At 51.7% G+C, this 7,016-nt stretch overlaps 1 protein-coding gene across 1 annotated transcript in view; it reads left to right on the top strand.

Annotated features, from left to right (window-relative positions):
• The window catches only part of LOC144482913 (uncharacterized), a 120,911-nt gene that overhangs the window by 24,378 nt on the left and 89,517 nt on the right, over positions 1 to 7,016 (top strand). The gene's annotated exons all lie outside the window — the stretch shown is intronic.

Here is a 7,016-nt window from a genome sequence, read left to right as displayed (position 1 = left end):
ACCTTGGATTATATAGAACATAGTACAGTACAGGCCCTTCGGCCCTCGATGTTGTGCTGAGCTTTGTCCAAAACCAAAATCAAGCTATCTCACTCTCTGTCATCCTGGTGTGCTCCATGAGCCTATCCAATAACCGCTTGAAAGTTCCTAAAGTGTCCAACTCCACTAGCACAGCAGGTAGTCCATTCCACACCCCAACCACTCTCCTGAGTAAAGAATCAAACACCCTCCCCCCCCCCCACCACCCCGTTACCCAGACCGATCGTCCTCCTCCTCCACCCCCCCCCCCCCAACCAGAGAATGATCTGACCCTCCACCACCCCCCCCCCCCCAACCAGAGAATGATCTGACCCTCCTCCCCCCCCCCCCCCCCCACACCACTGATCTGAGTCAGAGAGCCGTTGGAAACACTGAACGCACTCTTCAGAAGCTGGAGCCCCGATTCAGACTTTTATTGAGCAGGTCCATTACGGCGCGGTTCCGGATTGGCAAACGCGGTGGTAAAGGGGGAAATGCTGAAAGTTGGGCGGGCAGTTCATTAATTCAATTTAAATCGCCATTGCACCTGTTTTGGGAGCAAAGCGGATCACCGCCATTCCCGGGTTTCAGTAAAGTGGCAATCTGCAAGGACGCAGGTGTAGATCGCACCCAAGGGACAGGGCACTGAGGAGGGACAGGGCACTGAGGAGGGCCGGTGCCCCAGTCAGGAGGAAGGAGGGGGGAGGGGGGGGTGGGTGTCGGTGTTGGGGGCAGCAGCAGTGGGTGGGGGGACTTTACTCTTCCAGCTCTCTTGGGCGCAAACTAAGTCCAGGGTGTCTTCACCCCCCCCCACCCACCCACTGCAGATGGAAAACAGTCTAAATTTTCTCCCCCCCGCAAACCTCCCTTTCAGGCACCGACCTTCTGATGAGGGCATCAGCCCCACTCAGTCCCCTGATGTTTATGAGTAGGCTGTGCACTCTTCCCTCCCGTAGGTGGAAAAAAGTAAACAAAGAAAGTGTCTTCGTGTCCTCTTTCCCTCTCTCCCTCCAGGGAGAGAGCACCCTCCAGCAGACGGCAGGCAGGCGATAGCTCACCTTCCTCCCTCCTTCTTGCAGGAAGCCAACAAATTGGCAGAAACGATAGAAAACGGGCGTCTCCAGCAAGCAAGCTCTAAAGTGTGTTACTCACAGATGTTGGCCTCTTTTTAGGTCAAACCAAATAAACAAACTCGGGTTAAATCAGGACAAAGTAAAAGGGGCAGCTCCCCAGAAGGAAGGGGAACAGCCCGAACAGAAATCAAAGTACAAAGGAAACTTAAACATCAAATTAAAATGTGATTATTAGGGTCAATAACGCACCCCAACCCCTGCGGTGCCCAATGGACGTGGAAGGTGTCAACCTTGCCCGTGGACACCGCATGCTTCCTCTCCAGGGACACCTGGCCGCGAACGTAGCCGCGGTAGAGGGGCAGACAGTCAGGATGGACGGCCCCCTCGATCGCCCGCTGCCTGGACCGGTAAATGGCGCGTTTCGCCAGGCCCAGGAGCAGGTTCACGAGGAGGTCGCCATCCTGACCCTCCCCTCTCCGCACCGGGTGTCCGTAGATCAGGAGCGTGGGACTGAAGTGCAAACAGAACATCAATAAAAGGTTCTTCAGGAAAACATAAAGGGAGTGCAGCCTAAGACACACAACATAGACATGGTCCACGGACTCCACAAGGCCACAGAAAGGGCAGTCTTCGGAGCCTGTGAACCAGTGAATCCTACGGTTGTGCGGAACTGCTGCATGCATCACCCTCCACCCCAGGTCCCCGACGTAATTGGGGGAGATCCCTCCGTAGAGGGACCTCCAGCGGGGACCTCCGCCACCCGGCGGCAACAAGGCCGGCCAACGCTCGGGCGGGATCCCACCGCACGCCTGCGCCGCCTCGAGTTTGCGTGCAGTTTCGGGGCCGAGCACGTCCGTCCTAAGGTCTGGGACGGCTTTGGCCGCGCGCCGGATGGCCGGCCCCGCGGAAAAGCACAGACACACACACAACCGAATGAGTTTTCCAGTGAACAGCCAGGTTAGACTCACCGGTCGGTAATTAGCTGGGCTATCCCTATTCCCCTTGAAAATAGGAACCACATCTGCAATCCTCCGGCACCTCTCCCGTCTCCATCGACGACGCAAAGATCATCGCCAGAGGCTCTGCAATCTCTTCCCTCGTCTCCCACAGAACAAAGAACAATACAGCACAAGAACAGGCCCTTCGGCCCCCCAAGCCCGTGCCGCTCCCTGGTCCAAACTAGACCATTCTTTTGTATCCCTCCATTCCCACTCCGTTCATGTGGCTATCTAGATAAGTCTTAAACGTTACCAGTGTGTCTGCCTCCACCACCTTGCCTAGCAGTGCATTCCAGGCCCCCACCACCCTCTGTAAAATATGTCCTTCTGATATCTGTGTTAAACCGCCCCCCCCCCCTTCACCTTGAACCTATGACCCCTCGTGAACGTCACCACCGACCTGGGGAAAAGCTTCCCAGCGTTTACCCTATCTATGCCTTTTTCATAATGTTATACACCTCTATTAAGTCTCCCCTCATCCTCCATCTTTCCAGGGAGAACAACCCCAGTTTACCCAATCTCTCCTCAGAACTAAGCCCCTCCATACCAAGCAACATCCTGGTAAACCTCCTCTGTGCTCTCTCCAAAGCCTCCATGTCCTTCTGGTAGTGTGGCGACCAGAACTGGACACATTATTCCAAATGCAGCCGAACCAACGTTCTATACATCTGCAACATCAGACCCCAACTTGCCATATGCCTCCTTCACCACCTTCTCCACCAGTGACGTCACCTTCAAGGATCTGTGGACTTGCACACCCAGGTCCCTCTGCATATCTACACCCTTTATGGTTCTGCCATTTATCGTATAGCTCCTCCTTACATTATTTCTACCAAAATGCATCACTTCGCATTCATCAGGATTGAACTCCATCTGCCATTTCTTTGCCCAAATTTCCAGCCTATCTATATCCTTCTGTAGCCTCTGACAATGCTCCTCACTATCTGCAAGTCCTGCCAATTTTGTGTCGTCCACAAACTTACTGATCACCCTAGTTACACCTTCTTCCAGATCGTTTATATAAATCACAAACAGCAGAGGTCCCAATACAGAGCCCTGCGGAACACCACTAGTCACAGGCCTCCAGCCGGAAAAAGACCCTTCCACTACCACCCTCTGTCTTCTGTGACCAAGCCAGTTCTCCACCCATCTAGCCACCTCCCCCTTTATCCCATGAGATCCAACCTTTTTCACCAACCTACCATGAGGGACTTTGTCAAATGCTTTATTAAAGTCCATATAGATGGCATCCACGGCCCTTCCCTCGTCAACCATTCTGGTCACTTCTTCAAAAAACTCCACCAGGTTAGTGAGGCATGACCTCCTCTCAAAACCATGCTGACTATCGTTAATGAGTTTATTCCTTTCTAAATGCACATACATCCTATCTCTAAGAATCTTCTCCAACAACTTCCCCACCACGGACGTCAAGCTCACCGGCCTATAATTACCCGGGTTAACTAACGGGACCACATTAGCTATCCTCCAATCCTCTGGGACCTCGCCTGTGCCCAGTGACGAGACAAAGATTTGCGTCAGAGGCCCAGCGATTTCATCTCTCGTCTCCCTGAGCAGCCTTGGATAGATTCCATCAGGCCCTGGGGATTTGTCAGTCTTTATATTCTCTAACAAACCTAACACTTCCTCCCTTGTAATGGAGATTTTCTCCAACGGTTCAACACTCCCCTCTGAGACACTCCCAGTCAACACATCCCTCTCCATTGTGAATACCGACGCAAAGTATTCATTTAGGATCTCCCCTACTACTTTGGGCTCCAAGCATAATTCCCCACTTTTGTCCCTGAGGTCTGATTTTTTTTTTTCCCCTGACTACCCTTTTGTTCCTAACGTATGAATAAAATGCCTTTGGATTCTCCTTAATCCTGTCTGCCAAGGACATTTCGTGACCCCTTTTTGCCCTTCTAATTCCCTGTTTGAGTTCTTTCCTACTTTCTTTGTACTCCTCCAGAGCTCCCTCCGTTTTTAGCTGCCTGGACCTAACATGCGCCTCTTTTCTTTTTGACCAGTCCCTCAATTTCCCTGGTTATCCACAGTTCTCGAATCCAATCCTTTTTTACAGGCACATGCCTGTCCTGTGGCCCTAACAACTGTTCCTTAAAAGACTCCCACATGCCAGATGTGGATTTATCCTCAAACAGCCTCTCCCAATCAACAGCTGCCAATTTCTGCATAATCCCACTAAAGTTAGCCTTCCCCCAATCCAACACCTTACCCTTGGGACACCACTCATCCTTTTCCATCACTATCCTAAAGCTAACAGAATTGTGGTCACTATTTGCCACATGTTCCCCTACCAAAACTTTGAAGACCTGACCGGGCTCATTCCCCAGTACCAGGTCCAGTATAGCCCCCTCTCTCGTCGGGCTGTCTACATATTGTTCCAACGAACCCTCCAGTACACATTTTACAAATTCCTCCCCATCCAGAGTACCTGCCCTCAGCAATTTCCAGTCCATACCAGGGAAATTGAAGTCTCCCACTACAACAACCCTATTTTTCCTGCACCTATCCAGTATCTCCTGACATATCCATTCTTCCACTTCCCTTGGGCTGTTGGGGGGCCTGTAGTACACCCCCAACATAGTGACTGCGCCTTTCCTGTTTCTAAGCTCCACCCAGAGTGACTCGTTACACGACCCCTCTGAATTGTCCTCCCTCTGCACCGCTGTAATATGCTCTCCAACTAATACCGCTACTCCCCCACCTCTTTTGGCCCCTCCTCTGTCTCACCTAAAACACTTGTACCCTGGAATATTCAGCTGCCAGTCCTGTCCCTCTTTCAACCAAGTCTCTGTCACCGCAACCACATCCAAATTCCTCGTGCGCATTAAGGCCCCAAGTTCGTCTGTCTTACCTGCTACGCTCCTTGCATTGAAGTATAAGCACTCCAGACCTCCAGGCTCAGTGAGGTCGTCCTCCCCCAGAGTGCTCTTCTTCTTTGCCAGCCTTGTCCCAGCCCCAAGCTCGTCCCCAGCCTCCACACTTATAGACCTAATAGTTTGATCCCCACCCCCCTGCCATACTAGTTTAAACCCCCCCGAACTGCACTAGCAAAGCTCCCAGCCAGGATATTTGTGCCCTTCCAACTTAGTTGTGACCCCTCCCTCTTGTACAGGTGCCATCCTCTCCTGAAAACCTCCCATTGATCTAGGAAAATGAAGCCCTCCCTCCTGGACCAGTCCTTTAGCCAGGCATTCATTTGTACCAACTCCCTATTCTTAGCCTCACTGGCACGAGGCATTGGGAGCAGCCCAGAGATTGCCACCCTAGTGACCCTACTTTTTAACCTATTTCCCAACTCCCTGAATTGCTCTCTTAGGACCCCCCTACTCTTCCTATCTACGTCATTTCCACCAATGTGTATAATGACATCCGTTTCTTTATCTTCCCCTTTTAATATGCCTGCTATCCGCTCGGAGACATCCGTGACCCCAGCACCAGGTAGGCAGACTACCATCCTGGAGTCCCATTCGCCCCCACAGAATCACCTGTCTGCCTCTAACTGATGCATCCCCCACCACTATCGCTCTCCTAACCCCTCTCTTCCCTTTCTGGGCCACAGAGCCTGACTGTGTGCCAGTGACCTGGTCACTGTGGCTTACCCCTGGAGAGGCACACTCCTCCACACTATCTAAAACAATATACCTGTTTTGGAGTGGGACAACCACAGGTGACCCCTCCTCTAACTGTTCACTCCCCTCCCCTCTCACACCTGTCACCAAGCCCTTCCTATTTTGAGAGACCACCACTGGAGTCCTCCCTTGTACTTTACCCTTCTGCCCTTTACTCCTCCTAACTGTGACCCACGTGTCATTCTCCTGATGCCCCGGTGTAACTAGTTGCCTATAACTCCTGTCAATTTTTCTCCCATTTTCCCTGACTAGACTAAGGTCAGCGATCTGCAGCTCCAGTTCCATGACACGGTCCCTCAAGAGCTGCAGTTCCACGCACCTGGCACATATGTGAACCTCTGGGAAGCTAGGTGTTTGCAGGAACTCCCACATCCCACATCGGAAGCACTGAACTGGCCAATCACTCATACCTGCCCTTATCCTTTATAGGGTTGGGTAAAAAATAACTAGCCTTGCCTCGCCCTTTCAGCCTAAGCCCTGTGAGCCAAAACCCTTATAGTTCACACTCTGCTACCCACTCACTCCACTGCCCGCTCCCGACGCTGCCCGCTGTATAGTGCAGCCGGCTTTTTATGCTCCCGGCGAACCCCCCAGGTAACTGCCTTTTATACTAAGACTCAACCTCCCAGAATCCCCTTCAGCTGACCTCACTTCCTCAATTCAAAACCCTGAAAAAAGCACGCAAAATATACTAGGAATACCCATAAATGAATAATTAAATCACTTCTTTGCTTACTCTCAGCACTCCTGCTAAGACTCTCTCCCCCAGTCAAACAAAGAGGTCGATCCCCACCCCCCTGCCATATTGTTCCAAAGAACTCTCCTGTACGCATTTCACAAATTCCTCCCCATTCAGAGTCCCTGCTCTCAGCGATTTCCAGTTTATACCAGGGAAATTGAAGTCTCCCACTACAACCACCCTATTTTTCCTGCACCTATCCAGTATCTCCTGACATATCCGTTCTTCCACTTCCCTTGGGCTGTTGGGGGGCCTGTAGTATACTCCCAACACAGTGACTGCACCCTTCCTGTTTCTAAGTTCCACCCAGAGTGACTTGTTACACAACCCCTCTGAATTGTCCTCCCTCTGCACCGCTGTAATATGCTCTCCAACTAATACTGCTACTCCCCCACCTCTTTTGGCCCCTCCTCTGTCTCACCTAAAACACTTGTACCCCGGAATGTTCAGCTGCCAGTCCTGTCCCTCTTTCAACCAAGTCTCTGTCACTGCAACCACATCCAAATTCCTCGTGAGCATTAAGGCCCTCAGTTCG

This window comes from Mustelus asterias, unplaced genomic scaffold, assembly GCF_964213995.1.
Source record: "Mustelus asterias unplaced genomic scaffold, sMusAst1.hap1.1 HAP1_SCAFFOLD_43, whole genome shotgun sequence".
Lineage (NCBI taxonomy): Eukaryota > Metazoa > Chordata > Chondrichthyes > Carcharhiniformes > Triakidae > Mustelus > Mustelus asterias.
Note: the sequence above shows the minus strand (reverse complement) of the source record. Positions and strands in the feature narration are given on the sequence as shown.